The sequence below is a fragment of the Scleropages formosus genome, chromosome 11, assembly GCF_900964775.1.
Source record: "Scleropages formosus chromosome 11, fSclFor1.1, whole genome shotgun sequence".
Lineage (NCBI taxonomy): Eukaryota > Metazoa > Chordata > Actinopteri > Osteoglossiformes > Osteoglossidae > Scleropages > Scleropages formosus.
Window position 1 is genome coordinate 20,034,747 of NC_041816.1, and position 18,713 is coordinate 20,053,459.

At 42.0% G+C, this 18,713-nt stretch overlaps 1 protein-coding gene across 4 annotated transcripts in view; it reads right to left on the reverse strand.

Moving 5' to 3' along the window:
• The window catches only part of LOC108941133 (LARGE xylosyl- and glucuronyltransferase 2), an 85,869-nt gene that overhangs the window by 40,545 nt on the left and 26,611 nt on the right, over nt 1-18,713 (reverse strand). For 2 of the 4 annotated variants that reach the window (XM_029256056.1, XM_029256053.1), the window contains exon 1: nt 2,768-3,177. The exons of 1 other annotated variant lie outside the window; for it this stretch is intronic. The gene's annotated coding sequence lies outside the window, so the exon portion shown is untranslated. Of the gene's footprint in view, nt 1-2,767; nt 3,178-18,713 lie in introns of those variants that run through there. One more of the 4 variants, XM_029256054.1, reaches the window with a different exon arrangement.

The window sequence follows — 18,713 nt, forward strand, 5'->3', positions numbered from 1 at the left end:
TAATAATAATAATAATAATGTTTATTAATCATACGATGGTCTGGAAGGGCCCTTTTCCCAAATTTTGCCTAGGGCCTCCAAAGCAGTCGAGTTGGCACAGTTCCCTGATATATCTGACGGAACATGTAAAGTGAAAGGGATCAGCAAAAGGAAGACAAAACAATCAAGTGCAAGTAAATAATTCTGGAGTATACCATACTTCAATAAATATTCCCAAAATATACAGTTTTCTTTCTTTGCGGCACTTATAGTCCAAATGCTGCAGTGCATTATTGACGTTTTCATCTATTTTTATGTAAAGCAATGCTGTATATTGTTTTCTGAAGCTAGACCTTTAGACACAATGTTTATACAAAGTACACTACTGAAAAGTACAGCAGATGCTCGTCTCCAAATTTTGAACTTTATTTGGTTGCCCACTGATAGGTTTAGACCGTTGATTTTTTTTCATGTCGAATTTTTTGTATTTTTTTTTTAATTTTTTTTTTTTTATGTCAAAACTTGCCAATAAATGCAGTAATACACTATTTTGTTTGGAGGTAATGGAGTATTAGACTAGGATGGAGGCATAAACAATGGCACATTGACTGACAGTGATAGACTTCTGCACAATGATGGAGTTCTAAACTTTTATGAAAAAGACAAATGGGTAAAAAAAGAAGACAATGAAGAGTTTAAAATGATTTCATGTCATACCATGAAACAGGGTTGTGAAGGGAGATGGTAGACAAAAACAGATATATATGAGCTGGTAGGCTGCAACATAATTGTTTAAAAAAAGCAATTATTACATTATGTTTCATGTTTTCAGAATAAATTGTATAGAAATCTTTAAGTGAAAAACTGCTTATATGGCTGTTTTATAATCTTTGGACTTATATTAAAATGTTTTGCATGTGTATCTATGTCAGTCCGAAGGCATGTGTGTTTGCATATTTCCTGTGTCACATGTTGTACTGCATACTGCATAATCACATGTGAGCATGTGTAAATGTGTATTATTAGTAACACAGGTGCTGTGATAAAGTTGTCCTTGAAATCCCACTGCAGCCTGGATAAAATAAGCCTTACCATATCAGCCAACATTATTAATAACCAGACATTTTTTGCAGTTTTCGCACTGTCACATTGATCCTATAGTGACAAAAGCTATACTGCAGATAGGTATGTATGACATTAAAGTTTTCCCCAGTTTACACCGAGAGCATAACAAAAACATTGATTTTACTCTGGAGCTTATCAGTGTGTCCCTAGCTGGCCAGAATGTGTTCTTTGTAAGGGCTGCTCTCTCATCTCCCCAGAAGATTAGTCTCTGCATGCAGAGGACACACCTAACCTGAGCTGTCAACAGGGTGTCTCCACATGACCAAGGGCCTCATGATTACAGCAGCACTTGCAGCAAGACTCCCGTGCTTTACTACGGCTTATTTTTCAAAACATAATCTCTTTCTCCGACCTTTGGTCCATGCATTTTTTTATATGACCTAGAGGGCCAGGAACTGATACTGGACATAATGGCAAAATGCTCATGTGCAGGTCAGACCGAAGCTGAATGGAAATCCACTTAGTGCAGCACTCTTGCTAGTTTAGAGTGTACTGGTGTGTCCTTCTGCAGAAAAAAAAAAAAAAAAAAAAAAAATGTTTTTCTAGCTACCTATAATAAGCAACAATTCAGAATGACTACTGTCTCCATGGCTTTACTATTTCACTTTAGCAAACCTGTCGAATTTACATTGATAATTAAAGTTTCAGTCAATTATACTGATCTCAGTTTTTGAAATTTGTATATTTGTGTAAAATTTTGCTTTAACTAAAACCTGAGTAACCGACACACGTTTTCTTTTTCTTTCTTTCTTTCTTTCTTTCTTTGTAAAATAGTGGGAAGCACGGGTTCTGTGCATATAACCATGGCATAGTGAAAACCCTCCAGACGCTCAGATTACTTTAATTTATCATCTATAAAGCCTGACAAGCCCCTGTGTGTCGGATCATCCAGGGGTTCGCAGTCTAAAATGCGCCAAATCCGTTCGAGAACCCACATGAAGAATGAGCTGCTTTAAGAGAGGGAAACAAGAGGCGAATATAGCGCAGATCCCGCGGGTACACCTCCACATTTAGCACTCGACCCGCACCGGGAGCGCCTTTCGGGGGCGCTACAATGCGCCACAATGAGGAGCGCAAAATTCTATTTATACCGGCGTTAAATCTTCTTAGGTGAAGTTCTGCCAGAACTGAGTCCTGCGTGAGGACGACACGAGAGGGAGATGATGATGATGCTCAAGGATGCGCTCTCCCCTCAGCGTTTCGGAGTGGAGAGCCCTTCAGCTGGCTAGGCTAGGGTTCGAGTCCCAGGCAGGAGCATCGCAAAGACGCAGCCCTCCATTAATCGTGAAGATAAGCACTGACTGTCCAAGGCGACTTGCAGCGTGAGTCAATTCACACAGCAAGACATTCTTACTGCGCCAGTTCGGGGTAAACGGGGTCCCATAACACGAGTGGGATTCGAACCAGCGTGTCGTAGGGAAACGCCGGTCCTGAACAACACCTGCTCCTGTTCCTAATCTAGTCTCTTCCTTGAGACTGTCCAATAAACGCAGGGCTACAAAAAAAAGCGTGACCGTCACCGTGGACGCGCACTTTTGACATTTCCCGGCCGTGACGCGGACACGCGCGAGCGGACAGGAGTAAGTGCCGCACCGCCACTTAGAAATTAAATGAAATCAAAGCAGTGAATAATGACAGCGCGAGACGAGTACGGTTCTCATACCTCAGCCGCCGCCCCTTCTGGGGTCTTTAAGTGCGCTTTTTTGCCCCGACGAAAGCCCGATTCCAACCAAGTCACTGAAAGTGAGGGAGACTAAAAGACGACCCGCTTCCCTTCCTTCTCATCCGTCCCACGTCCCGCCAGCCAGGTGCGGCCGCGGGTTCGAGTCACTCACTCGTCGCTCAGAGGTGAGGAAGCGAGCCTTGGCGGAGGGGGGGGGGATCGCAGCCGGACGCGTCGTACATCCACACGGTCTCATCCGGGCAGCGTTCCCGTCATCCTGGGAACGCATATAAATCACTAAAAATAGCTGAAAGAGACGGCAGCTAGAGAGCGGAAGGGGGCGGTTGCTGCGAGGACGGCCCACACCGGGATGGAGATGGGAGATCCGAGCGCAGGGAGCGCGTCCTCGCTGCGCGGTGCCACCCTTCCTGGAGCTGTGCGCGCTCCCGGGTCGAGCGCCGGGAGCTCCGGGAGAACGAAGAGCGCCAAGTGGGCTGTCCAGCGTGCGGCGGTGGGTCCAGCCTCCTCCGCGGGGTGTAGGACCCACCCTGGACGCCCCCGCACACGCGGACAGAGCCAATGGCGTGGGCGAGCGCTTCTCACACTCCTTGCGCGCGTACGTGTGTGTGTGTGCGTGTGTGTGTGTGTGTGAAGGTGGGGTGCGGGGCACATGATTTAAACCCGACAGCAGAAATCCGAGGGAGCAGAACGCCACATATTATGACTAAATCTGAGAAAGAAACGCATGCAGCTTTTCAAGTGAATCATATCATTCAGTGTTTTCTGCAGCGTGCGTTTCGACTTCATCCCTCCGACTGATAATTCCCACCTTCCACATTCACATTGTCCCGCCATAGACTGAGAAATTACTCGATTTAATGTCCGAAAATAATCTAATGTGACATTAGCCCCCCTGCCATGGGTCGCTCTCAACCACAGCGAGCAGCCATACAGATTCAATGCACTCATTTTGTAAGCTAAATTATTAATATCTACCATAGTGCAAAGTGCTTCTCGCAGAGAACAAGTGAAAGTATAAATGGAATTATAGAGAGATTATGTTTCGTATGAGCAGAATATGCCTATTTTTAATGTATATCACCAGAGAGCAGCAGGTGGTGCGGTGTTTAGGGCTCTTATCCTGCAAATTGAGGGCTCTTGATTTGAATCTGACCTCCTGCTCTACTGCCCTGGGTATTTTGCCAGCTTGTAGAACTGTGTACTGCTACAATATTCCATGTAAACACATGGTTATTGTATAGCCATACAAATTCTACCATCAAAACGTACAGATATTATCATCCTGTCCAGTGTCCTCCCTTCATGTTACATCTGTTGGCATAACAGCACTCCAGCAATAATTGTCCGTGCATCCATTGTCACTGACCGCTGACCACTCAAGCTATGGCCAGTTACTGGGAAACACAGGGCAAGAGGCAGGGTACACCATGGTAGGGTACACAGATAGTCATCCATTCACTTGCAAGTTAAATTTAAAGCATATCAGGTGCCATAGAAGTTAGAGCTACTACCTCATGTTCAAAAGGTTTGAATTGCACCTCCTGCCATAGCACCTTTGAGCAAGGTACTTACCCATAATCGACATGGTAAAAATGACCCAGCTGTATGAATGGGAAAGTCGCCGTCTGCAGTTTAACACTGTGAGTTGCTTTTTGAGAGAAGTATCAACTAAGTGAATAAAAGTAAAATCAAAGTCGCCAGTGAGTTCACTTGAATAGCATGTCATTGAAATGTGGTTGAAAGCAAAGTCTTGGGGGGGGGCACAGAGTACTAGGAGGTCCACACGCAAACATGGAGAGCATGCCAGGTCCTCATAGACGGTGCAGAGGGGGTCTGCACAGATACGAGGTAACGGTGCTCCCCGCTGAGCCACAGTGCCGCCGGTGAGTATATTGTGGCTCCTTACTGCACATCCAGTAATCAATTAAATTATTGTAATTCCTCCAAACAACCTTATAACTAGATAATGAGGAGAAAAAAAATCTGAAAGCTCATTAAATCCACCACCAGGGACAAAATATACATTTAGATTACTTGGCAGGGAGTGAAAATCTCTCACTGAGTAAGCCCATAAATGATAAGAAAGTTCGGTAAAGCCTGTGTTTTTGCCTGGCGCCTATGACATAAATGGAGGTTTATGTTTTGCTATGTGGCTTTCACAGCTAAGCACTTTTCTTCTGAAACCTGCAGGGGTGTTTGAACAGAAGGAAAGGAAAAGGAAAAGGAAATAACGCATAATCAAAGACTTTTTTTGGACCCCTCGACTCGCACCATACGTGATGCTGCATGGATCAGATCTTGCTTTTGGTATTGAGCTGGAAAGATGTCTTCAAAAAGCACAAAAATACTAATTTTTTTGGGAGATTAATAACAATGCCATATTGGAATAAGCATTGCAGTCCATACAAGCTTTAATAATTTATTCATTTGTTTCAGAGAAGCAAAAGGATGGGATCCCAGTCTATCATTGTTGTTTTTAAAGTGGAGCATTTTTGTTGACATTCCACAGTGCCACTGTTTACCAAGTGTCAATCATAACGCCAAAATTCATACAGCGCATAAACAGGGCTAAGGTTAGTGCTCAAAGCACCGGACACATAGGTCAGTATCTCAGGGATGCATAGTGAACTGTTCTTAATTTAGTGCTAAGACACCCCAACCTGCCCGGCTGGAATTCTTAATGTGTTCACACTATCGTATCTCTCAGTTGCTTTTCAATCATGTATTTAGAAATGATTTATTTATTCAATTATTTGAATAGTGATTTACTTCACCTGACACGGGAGGCACAGTGTGGAGTTTGCATGTTCTCCCTGTGTCTGCGTGGGTTTCCTCCGGGTGCTCTGGTTTCTTCCCACCATCCAAAGACATGTTGTTCAAGTTCACCCATAGTGTGTGAGTGACAGAGAGAGTGTGTTCCACTGATGTATGGATGAGTGACCAGGTGAAAGTAGTGTATCTAGCAGTGTAAGTCACCACGGTGAATAAGGTGCGTGGTCTGATAACACTACATACTATCCACTAGAAGTCGCTTTGGAGAAAAGCATCTGCTAAATAAATTAATGTGTGTGTGATATTGGCATTGAGAATCAAGGGTTAATAAAGATGTATTTTAAACCCACAGGAGTCCAGTTTAATACCTCGGCAGTGAAGTGAGAGGACAAGGAGAAGGTCCTCCTTTCAATCAGTGTGCAGAAGAAATTGTCTATAAGCTCATACGCTAATAACACGTAACAGCAATGGTATCGCATCACTGTAGTTAATATTCACACATAGTTTTCTACTTAAAAAAGCCTTATGTAGAGCAATTGAACAAGGACGGGACCCCATTGAAATGTGTGACAGAGAGACGTGATTGGAAGCGGCTGCTGTATCCGTTTTCAACAAGCCCCTCAATTGTCCTGCTTAGTGGGCTGTAAACCGTGCTGGAAAGTGTTTAATTGTACATCCTAGTATTTCTCATTTCACCCTGTAAGCATTCTCTTTTAATCTTGCACTTCTGCATAGACAGCTGTCTGAAATTACATTTGTGACTCAAACTCTGAGTGGATTGCAGCACTTAGATAGCAAAAATCACAGGATGAATGCTGAAAACTGCCGCGTCTCGGCTAAACTGCGTGTGATAGTTTCAGTTTCATACAAAGGAATTATTTCTGATCCTCATGTGGGATGTAGTGTCACTAGCACCTATGTAATGCAATCACTGGGTTTCGTGCCACGAGGTGTCCTTAACCAGACCGCAGTGGCACTCGGTGTATGTGGGCGTTTCAAAGATCTGATTTGATTTATGTGAAAATATATTTACAGAACAGATTTTTGACATTGATGGAAGTGAACATGAAGCCAGACTTCTTACTTTGCAACTTTCTTAGCTCATTGCATTGACAGCAGTTCAGCATTTTTGTATGCGATTTATTATGTTTTTCATTTTTTGAATCTCCCACTCAGAGCACATCTCCCAAGCCGGAGTAGAGCGAACGCAATGACGCACCACCTTCTTTTCATTCCATCGGCTAAATTCGTCACCTGTCTGATCACATCTGATCACGACTAAACCAGGGCCACAGGCTTCACTGGTCACCCCTTGGTTTCCTCGTGATCAGATGTCCACTTCTTGAATCTCCCACTCAGAGCACATCTCCTAGGCCAGAGTAGAGTGAATGCAGTAACACACCACTTTCTTTTCCCTCCAAAACCCGTGTGCTTTATTGACCACCTAAACCCATGGAGGAGAGCGCTATTTGCCCGACTTTACCTGTAGCCCTACAGGGTCCTTGTCAATCACAGAGCTTTCACTGAGCAGCAAGGGGGAAAATACCCTCCCCACTTCTTCACATTGGTGTTCTTTCAGTCATTCAGAGTGGCATGGCACAGATTCAAAATCAGATGGCTGCCTTAGGGCTTACAGCAATTTACCAATGCACCACTGGGAAGGCCCAGAACTTCACTCACTTTATTGGAAGAATACCAATGATTCACATAAAAAATGGTTCATCCAAGTTTGCAGTATAAACCATCAAGATACATGATCAATAGCACTTGCGGTGTAAAAAAGAGGACACATTTTATGACGTACGTGTCTCTTCTAGACTGATCAAGCACCCCTATGCCATTAGCGTCGCTGACTACTTAAAGTCATTTTTGGTGACCTCACTTGGGAGCAGATGGAGGCGCAGAGGGAGGCAGATGGCACTCTCTGCTCCCTCTTGCAGGGCATCCCACTGTTGGCAGCACTCCTTTAATACCGGCTCACTGACACAAAAAAACAGAAACATTGGAGTGTCACCCACTAAATGTGAGGGGTAGCAGACATGGGACAAATTCCAAGGTATCTATCTATCTATCTATCTATGTTTGCTTGTTTCTTTAAGGTCTCGCAGGAGGTTACACATGTTGTCAGAAACTCTGTGTGATATAGTGCGATATTGTGACTTAACACAAAAGTAGAATTTAGATTTAGTTCAACATCCATCAAAGTCACCCAGTGCACTGCATCAGCCTTACATCGAAGACATGGTAACTTTCTTATAGCCAGTTATATGCAAACTTAAACAAACTTCAACCTTACCCCAGAAAAACCATGTGCATTTTCATAGAGTGATTTCATTATTCAGCACCAGAGGAGAATCAGAAAAAATTTCTTTGACCTGCAGTACTTGTTGAGAGACAATATGTGCTGCTGAAACAAACATTATGTCATTCTAGCATCATGGCATGAAACGTCTGGTACCCTGGTATTATTTTGTTGCTCTGAAGTCACATTTGTCTGAAGAGGCTTACAAGTTTGCCCAGATGGAATGTCGGTTCAGAATAAGAACATGTTAGAAGTGTGTGCTTTAATACTTCATCACCTCCTGCTCTCGGTGTGATGTCATACCATGTAGCACTGTGACTGAGGCACGTTTTGCTGTTAAATGAAAATACCACAAAAAAAAAAAAAAATTCAAGACACGTAAAAGCAAGTCATGCATTCCTATTATGAAATTCAAAATCTCATCGGGTAAAAGTATCACATCTTACAGTGGTTTGTTTCAGGCCAAATTTTACCCCAACTGGTGGTTTTAATTGCCATTTTAAATGTGCTCGACTGCTTTCAACCCAGTGGCTGTAAAGAACCAGTGAGCCAAAAGGAACACTGTCAGCATCCTCTAAACATAGCCAGTACAGTCAAGTTGCTCAGATTGCCCTATTCAGGCCATCTATTTAAAAAGCAAAAATAAAAGAGGTTGTGCAATCTCAGTAGGTCAACTGAATTCACAGAATTGGGTAATTTATTAAACTATGCTGTATTTCATTGTCTATATTATTTTTTACAATTTTCTCTTTATTTTTACGCACACAAAATTACATCTAATTTTAAATATATTAATAGGGTTATAAATATGTTAAATCATTTTGAGAAAACCAGTCAAGCTTAGAATTTGTACTCAAGTTTGTTTTAATACGGTACAGAAAGCATTCGTGATTCTCGTATTTTATCGGATTTATACAAACTGCTGTGGTGCGTTACTACATACAATTGTAGTCGTTTTTATTTTTATTTATTTATTTCATTATTTATATTATTTAGTGGAAGGATTAAGTTGTCCTAATCTTAAGCAATCAAACATTTTTTCCTTTTCTTCTTCACATGTGCAGAGCACATAAATAATCTTCACTGCAAAATACGCTTATTTTTAATTCTGTCATGATGCATTGTACATTCAAGGTTTTAAAAACAGAAGCCTAAAACATTACATTCTTATTTAATCGGACGTTAAAGGGCATTATAGATAAGAGTTGAAATGAACTTTATTTCTGCTTTGTGAAATGTTTTTATGCATTCATACTGTATATCCAAGGCTAACCATAACTAAGGTATATAAAAATAGCACAGTTAACAGTAAGGGTCTCCACAACTTCTGATCAGAAGCTTTGCTGTCTGCTGCGAGTTGCAACCAACAACATGAACATTAAACAGTGGAAAAATCCTATTCGAGTACAACAGTCATACATTAGAACTCCTTACTGGAACTTGCTAAGATAAAAGACAGGTTTCAGTCATGGAGGTTATTAACATGCAGGTCAACAATCTCAAGAACACACAGCTTCCAAGCACTGCATACTAAAACACATGCCCGTTTTCAAAGTGCATGGGGCCTGTGTGTCTAGTGTTGTAGGGCTCTACGTTTTACATGTGTTTCTTAGCGCGTATCTTACTACGCTGTCAGGTTAACAGCCGTGTCAAACCTCCATTACTTTTCTCCATTAGTTTCTAAATTATTATCAGCTCTTCCTTTTGTGGGATTCACACATTGCCTTATCTGCCCTGCACACCCCAGCCCACCCCTGCCCACTATGTTCAGGTGTATTTCTTTCTAAATAGGAATGGCACAGGAACACTGAATGCAAAGGAACTGCACACAAACCTTTTTTGTCCCCTAGGTATTGTCAAGAAGAGATACCAAGTGAAATACGAACTATCCTCTTCTATCCATGTGTTTAAAATACACACAGCTACACACACACACACACAATTACACCGCTACCACCAATGAAGGGCTAAAGCTGAACATGTAATATATACTCTTTTTTATATGACACATATTATAATTTTTTATAAATGACAGTATGCATACATGTTTGTGATTGTATCTCTATGTCTGTGTCTTTGCTGCGGATATAATATATAGGATTTCTGTATATATTACAATTAATTCCAAACCAGCCTCAAATGACAACATGTACAGTATGTGTGTCTGTGTCTTTTTCTATCTATGTGTCTGTGAGAGTTTCTGAACATGGAATCGAGTGCTGCTTGAAAGTATGTGAATTGTATTCTTGTGTACTACATTAAAATAATGCTTAAAATCTAAACTCTTAAACTTATAAAATTAATAAATGATTGTGATTTACAACCTGATTTTACTTACCTTCTTGATTTAACCAATGCAGCTTGGGTTCACTTATTTTTGCTTCTGCATCACTTCCGTTTTACTACTACCTGTATTATTTCCTCTTAAAGAACATATTGAACTGGTGATTACACACCTTCTATATCAGACGGCAAGGACTGGTTCCGATTAAATAACCACTTTGTGGTAAAACTAAAGGACACAAGCGGTTCAAATACTTTGAAGCAGCACTGTAGGTATATTTTGGACACATTTAACTATTTATTGAAAACCTGTCAAGGATGTTGATGTGTATGCGTGTGTGTGTGTGTATGTGTGTGTGTGTGTGTGTGTGTGTGTGTGTGTGTGTGTGTGTGTCTACGCCCACTGAATAATTAATATCAGACATTTATGAATTCCTTCACAACTAGAAATTAAAGCAGACCTGTTTAAGGGTATGTTGCCTTGAAGTTATAAATGTGTTCAATAAGTCCAGTTTTTGCTGTATGACTGTGGAAGGCTTAGTCACTTTTGACAAAAATTAAACTTTTGACAGATGTGAGTCTACAGGGTGTCTGACATTTACATTTAAAACACTTTTGTCTCAAAGGAGCTGGCAAGGAGACCATGTTTCTCTTTTCCTCTCTTGATATCCCAAGCCTGCATGGGAGCGGTTAGAGGTAACCAACTGAGTCTCAGTGGGACAGCTGGAAGACTATGACAGACTGATGTGCTTATAAGGCAGTGTGGGAATGATGGTACAGTGGCAGAGCAAGTAGTGCTGCTGTCTCACAGCATCTGGGTGGTACAAGAGGATGTGGGTTCAATCCCCACTCAGTCTGTGTGGAGTTTGCATGGGTTTCCTCTGGGTGCTCTGGTTTCTTCCCACAGTCCAAAGATATGCTGTTCAAGTTCACCCACAGCGTGTTCCACTGATGTATGGATGAGTGACCTATTGTAAGTAGTGTATCTAGCAGTGTAAGTCACCTTGGTGAATAAGGTGTGTGGTCTGATAATGCTACAGAGAGTTTGTTCGAAGTTGCTTTTGAGAAAAGCATCTGCTAAATAAATGTATATACTGTGTAATAATAAATGTATCTCTTGCTCTCTCACTGAATATCCTCTCTGTATAAATATGTGCACCATGGTGTGGTTTCACGGGGAATGGCAACCCTGCACCATAGTCAACTGTTTGCCATGCAGGGTTCCTACAAATGGGATGAGTTCAAAGCCTGAGGACCTTCTGAGCTTGAGCAGCAATAGGCAACACCCTGTACTACCTTGCACTGATACTTCTGTGATTGTGGGTGATCATTCCACTCGTGTCAGCCTGTCCCTCCGTAAATTTTACATTACATTTACATATTTAACTGGTGCCATTCCCAAAAGCAACATTTAATGTTAAGCTGCTTAAAATGACTTAGCCATTTATACAGCTGGGCAATTTTTACTGGAGCAATTCAGGGTAAGTACCTTGATCAAGGGTGCTACAGCTGAAGGTGGGATGTGAATCAGGGTACTTTGAGCTGCAAAGCTGCAGCTCTAACCACAACATTACTTGCCATTTTAACACATTCCATACCTTATTCTACATTCCAGTAACATCTGTGTGTGTGCGTGCACATCCGTTTTGTTCGCCTGCACAGAAATTAAAGCAAAGCTAAAATTAAATGCACAGATTTTGTGCGAATTGTTCAGAAGCCTCAAGAAATACAGGGTCATCTACCCTCAGTGCCTGGGGAGGTAAAAATGAGAGAAATGTAAATCGTTGTAAAACCTACCTCCCATTCAGCTCTTGAGACCTTCCAATCCTCTTACCTATATAATATACACCCCAACTTTGATCTTCATGGGAAAAATCCACATCAAAGCTTGAAGCTTTATGAAATGGTTTTCAGTGTCTAATTCTGCGCTGATGGTTAAGGTATATCACGGGAGAGGTGTTACGTGACCGGGTATTAAACTTGGAGGGAGGTATACCTGACTATTCAGCTCAGTGCTGTCTCTCAAAGCTCCGCTATGGGCAGCAGTCAAAACCCTATACATTACAACATAACACAAAGCCTGTAAGATAAGGCCTAAACCACAGAAGGCTGAATCATCTTTTCTTGTACAAGCACGCAATACGCTTACGTTTATTCCTCTAAAAGCTATGTACCGGTTGCATAAGCGATCGGGAGGCTGTTATCCGAGAAATTAGCTTCTTTTGTGCGGTTTTAATGAGTTGCATTAAAATGTCATCTTTGTTCTACATCCGAATGTAGGCCTGCTAATTCTGAGTCATTCTTTACTTTCCATTTTAAACTCGAGAAAGTGTCGCGGCCCTCTCTGCCAGTGTCCGAATGCGATCGCCCGCCGCGTTATTAACACATGCCTACATTATCGCCGAAGCCTGGAGCTCACGTGTAAAACTCACAGCGGTATAGATGGCGCTACATTGTTTCTCTTTTAACACCTATTTGCTTGTGAAGATGGAATGCTCTGGATTTTTGGGGGGTTTTTATTTATTTATTTATTTATTTATTTTAAATACACTAGTGCTCTTGTGGTCAGCGTGGTCCGGAGGAGATGTGGCGGGCAGCCAATCAATGGCACAGCGATGCGAGTCAAAGCTAATGAGGTGGGAGAAGACTCTCTCTAATGGCCACAGAGATGGCAGACCGAACGCAGCCTGTCATAGGCATAACTTGGATCAGATAATTAATAGCGGAATAAGGCTGGGTAAACAGCTGCTGCCTGCTTGCTAGTCATGGAGGTGCACGGGAGCTCACCGCGGACGCCGAGCGGAATAGCTAAGCGGCTGGCAGAGAGACGCAAAGGGCAGTCCACATAACAGAGCAGGTCTCTCGCCTGCTCCCTGCCAAATGGAATCTCAATTATCTCCATAGGCATCGTACTGGCTGGAGAGGAAGAGCATCACGAACAAGATTTGGGTCCACTTTACTGCCTAAAACACCCCGCAGCAGGTCAAGAGTCCTCAGTACCATGTCGCTCAGAGCGAGACGAGCCAGAGTGAAATTCAAGTCTGTTTTTTTTTGGTACTGCGTAATGAATAATGAATATTAATTATTAAAATTAATAAGAGATGCCGGCAGCAGTACAGAGTTCCGATGAGAAGTCAACCTTAAGAAACACTGCTCAAATTCTCATGCGGAAACGCGGCTGTTGAAAAAAAATACAAACAGAAATAAAGGAACGCAAAAAAGGAACATTACGGTCCATCGGAGTTGTTCCGTGTGTTTTTATAAAGATCCTATAAACACAAAGGTGAGAAAAACGTCTCTTTCGAACTCAAACAGCTGACAGTTCCGAGATTGATTGCCTGCAGCTCAGGATGAAAACCCAGCGATGCGGAGCAATCTGCGATAATTTCCATCAGCGTCAGAGACAGAACGCGGACTCGCGGTCTCGCGAACGCATCAGCCGCACGACTGAGCGTGAGGACGGCTCCTCACTCACGCGTTCGGCGTTGACTTTAAATGTCAGGCCGGAGACGGCCGAGTCACCCGCAGATTAATGTGCGTCTGCAACGTGTAAACGCTCTGTCAGTCACAAGTTATGCATTTCGGATGATCTTGCATGTCTCACAACTATCAGGTAGATTGCACCCAGAACAGCATGTTCGGAAAGAAAGGACACATCACGGGTTCCGCGGTTGCCCTAAAAGGGCTGTGACGGAAAAAAGCGCCCTGCAGGCCCTGCATCACATTTCAGCGATGTTACGAATCAAAAGATCATTTCTCCTTTTTTTCTAATAAGCAAACCACCAATACCAGCAAGTGCTATTCAAAGAAAACGTATCGCACGCTTGTTCGGCCGACGAGTACGAACATCGGCACATGTGTCCTTCCTGTTGTTCTGCAGCAGCTCCCGGAGATGTAGAGCACCTGTGAGTTACTCTGCTTCGACTCTTCTGTCCAGATCGTCAGATACGAGTATTAGCCAGGTTGCCCTGGTGTACTCACACTGGTACTGTATGTCTTCAGTCTTGCAGAACTGAAATCTGAGTAGACACACTAACTAACTGTGTGGGATCTGCTGGGCTCTACAGTATGCAGCTTATACATCCAAGAAACACCATACCCAAGTAAAAAGACAGATTTGCTTATAGGCTTCAGCAAATGTTTTAACTTTCATCTCCGAGTCCACGAAACAGCTCAATAAATATTCTGACATCGTTTTTCCTTTGTCTGAAGTGTTCAAGTGTTCAGCTTTTACTGAAGCCACTCATAACCCTTCCAACGTTCTATCATATATTTGAAAAAGTTCAGCATAATGCAAGGTTTCAGGAAGCATTTACAGCCGCAGTCATGTTCCAATCGTGATTACCAGCATCATATCCTATTTGTCCACTGCAAGTTCTGAGATTCTAAATAAGGCCTTGAAATTGCTGCAGAAATATTCCACACTATTCCGAGGAAATGAGCAAGAATATAACCTTATACAGGCTTTTAAATTCAAGCCAAGGATCATGAATACAATAAATAGTTTGAAAAAAAAAAAAAAACAGAAAGTCAGGATTCAAGCATAAAGTAATTTAATATTTCAGCATGTTTTCATAGCATTTTGTTTTTTGTTAAAAACCCCCACCTCCACAAAAGGATAGGATTGCCCCTTAACTAAATATGGTCATTTTGCACGTAATATTCTGCTCTTTCGCAGGGTGGGAGCAGATAATTTAATAACAAAAATCGAAATAAAAAAAAATTGAAATTAATAAATAAACAGGACTATTTTTTTTCAAAATCTAGAGATAGCATATTGCGACTATTATTATGTTTTAGATTTCCAGCGAGCATCCCTTCTGAAGCAGAGTGTTGTCAGGATAAAATGTTAAGTTCCCAGTAACCATGCAGAAACAAAGGCTTTGAGCTTTTATTTTCCTTGGATGAGAGAAGCCGTGCTTTTTATTACACGCATAAAAGAAGCCGCTTCAACCGGTACAGACACATCTGAGCGAATGTTAGCTTGCAGTAATAATAGCAACTTGCTTTACACAGGGTACGCTGTCGTTTTCCACAATTTCCACAATTGTGTTCTGCCACAGAGGTCATATAGTGTAACACAGAGCAGGTTGAATGCAAGCGCAAGCAAAGTAACGTAATGTAAATTTACCGGACAGTGTAAGCACCGTGACGTTGTTTAGAGCATGTTTGAAAATACGTAACGATTTGGCTGTTAAATTTATTGCTTGCTTAACTCACAAAAATCACATTCTTTTGCCCCTCTCAGAAAGCAACCAATGGATGGTTCAAAAATTAAATTTTGGAAATTAGAATTGAGGTCTATGGAATGGAACGGAACACAGGGACTAGTTTGTCCTTAATAATTGTTCACACCTGACCTGTCTTGAACGCTTTCCATGCAAAGGATTGCCTATGAAATCAGCCTCCTCTAATTCTGAATTCCATATTTGATCTGTGAATGACTCTGGCTACAGTTTAACAACTGATAAGGTTCGACCATGGTAAAAATGGAGGATTTCAAATGGAGCATTTTACTCACCATTTCATCAAGATAGTTTTTTTGTATTGTAAGTTAAAAAAGGACACCTGTTTTTTATCATAAAAGCTTGCAGTTCAAATATGTAAATGAAATACTAAAAATACTCAAATCAAACTTCAGAGCTTTGCGACACAAAAGTAATAAATTAAGGAAATTATCTGTCTCATTGGTTTGCCAAGCAGGGAGTCATAAAGAGCACTATTTCAAATACGCATGCGATGTCCATTACGGTCGCGGCTAGTATCTGTTTGATTTTGCGTTCGCCATTAAGATCTTTCCTTGCACGTCACCGGGACGAGGAAGGATTGCTTGTCACAGATGTTTAATGTTTTCTGAGGAAAGGATGACCCCTCCACCCGCCTGCGTAGCCCGTTGTCATTGTGCATTACAGCCGGCCATTGAGAAAGGATGGGTTTGCCATCCTGTTGACAGAGGCTCAGTCGTGCAGGTCTGCGAGGTCGAGCTTTATTACCCCATTCCTCCAGTGGCACCTTGTGCACCGGGAGAGCGGCTCTGCCGCACAGTGGGCAAAGACAAATGAAGCATGCTCTGTTTTTATTCCTTGTACCTCTGGAGTTCACCGGTGTCTTCATTACAACTTGACCAGCAGGAAATAATTGCTCTGACTTTTTCCCGTAACTGATTTTAATGCTGAGTGTCGGGACGAACGCTATTACACTACAGTATTCAGACCATTTCAGAAGTGCTTTCTAATTCAGAAACAGATCCGATGAAAGTGCCAGTATGCATTTCAACTTTCGGAGAACTTACTTTGTGATACTATAATATGTAGGTATTGCATGGTAAACGTTATTCATGGTCAGTGATGGCACACTTTAACAACCATACAATTTTTGGACCATGGTCACTAATGTGGAACTTAGTAATGGTGCTGATAAGTACATATTCATTAATTCACACATCTATGACCAAACCTCTGCCCAGGCAGCACAACTTATGCATGTGCATTTCTGAGGGACCTACAATGAATATACTGTATAGAGCTATTAATTAGCTATTTATTCTCAAATAACGACTTAAAACATACATTACAGTGTTCCTCACTGTGCATCATATGACATCATAGACAAAAGTAAGAAATTACACACACGCACGCACACACCATCTGAAACCACTTGTCCCATACAGGGTCACAGGGAGCCAGAGCCTAACCCAGCAACACAGGGCATAAGGCTGGAGGGAGAGGAGACATACCCAGGATGGGACACCAGTCCATCACAAGGCACCCCAAGGGGAACTTGAACCCCAGATTCACCGGAGAGTAGGACCTGGTCAAACCCACTGCACCACCATGCCCCCAGTAAGAAATTATTCGAAATTATTTTAAAATATTTAGGTTTTTAAATTAATTTTGCAACTATGGGGATTATGTTTAAAAAGCACATTAATATACCACCAATAATATACTGCCAGTTCCCAACTGTTTAACTAAAATGATACCAATTATAGGACTTCACAGGACAGGACATGTCTTATAATTGCTCATGACAAGTGCAGAAAAGTGCAGTTATTGGCAGGGTTTTTGGTCCTAAACCCTCACATTAACCAAGCAGTGACTGTAGTAGTTTTTCAACCTAATCCTTGACTTTTTATTTGACCACCACTGGAATTTTAGCAGGACATGGCTAATTCTGGCACCATTTGCCTGCTCTTCTTACCCACCTTTTTTAGATCTACTGAAGAAGGAAATTAAAAGTAGCCAGTATTTAAAAGAAATCTTGAGCCTTTGTGACAGACTGAGATGATGTGATTGGAAAAGTCAAATCCTTGCATTCAGGGATAACTTTCACTCTTTCACTTGAAGACCACTTGAGCTCATGACAGCAGCACCACTACTGGTTAAAGCAACAAGATCACTCATTGAAACTGAGCTCTGTCATACCAACTGGGCAAAACGAAATACACATCAAAGACCAAAATCCATCATTATGCCTTAAGAGTCAAACCTCTATGCGCTCAAAACCTTCCTTTGTAGGTGTCGTCTCCATCAGCTTCATGTTAGCCCAATCACTTCAATACTGAAAACAGATCTTTTTGAATTACTGAAACACACCTTGACAAGGTAGCGAGCGTTTAGAGTGAAACCAGGTTAACTGGCCTGTTGGCTCAAACAAAAAGAATGGTCCAATCGGCTAACTACAAAATCACAACTCAAATATTAACTATATCCTCCAAAACACAATAAAACTCTAAAAATATTCAAACTAGACCACCAGAGCACAGCCTGCTGCCTGCTGCTGGCCACATCCAATTTTCTCAGCCCCTCTCAGAATAATACTGAAGGTCTGCAATGCATGGCATTTTTAACACTTTATGTTAAGCATTTGTTTGATGGCTGCATTTAACTACCTTCCTAATGTCCTCAGAATGAATCCTGGAGGGAGTGGTCATCTGAAACTGTAACCTGTTTTGTGGTATACTGAAACAAATAAAAAAAAAAAAAATCCAGCCAATCTGTTATGGTGACCACAAGGAATCGGGGAGTCATACCCAAATGCAGCAGCCGTTTATTTAGTGCAGGTGATACAAGGGCAGGCAGAGTCATGGTCCAGGACAAGCAACTGGGTCACCGAGGTACGTTCCTCAATAACTGAGAAGATCCAAAGACAGGGTCCGAGAAACAAGGCAGGAGGTGAGAACCCGGGAGAGCGAAAGAAGGGGTGTACAGGGTAAGCACGAGGAAGGGACACGGAAAGGCAAGGAGACACGGTGTGGTTCTCGAGGCTGATACGGTTATTCAAGAAGGTTCCATGAACCAGTGCGTCGGAGCCCTTGCCTTGATTGGCAGCAGGTGCAATCCTCTGGCGTCAGAGTGACACAAATAGTTATGGCAATAAAAGAACTAATAATAACTGAACTCTCTACTGCATGGTATATTTACATTTATCTGACACTTTTCTCCAAAGCAACTTGCAAGGTTAACCCACCTATAGCTATTTATACAGGTGCGCAACTTCAGATTAAGTACCTTGCTCAAGGGTACTACAACTAGAGGTGGACATTGAACTTACAACTTTAGGGTCTAA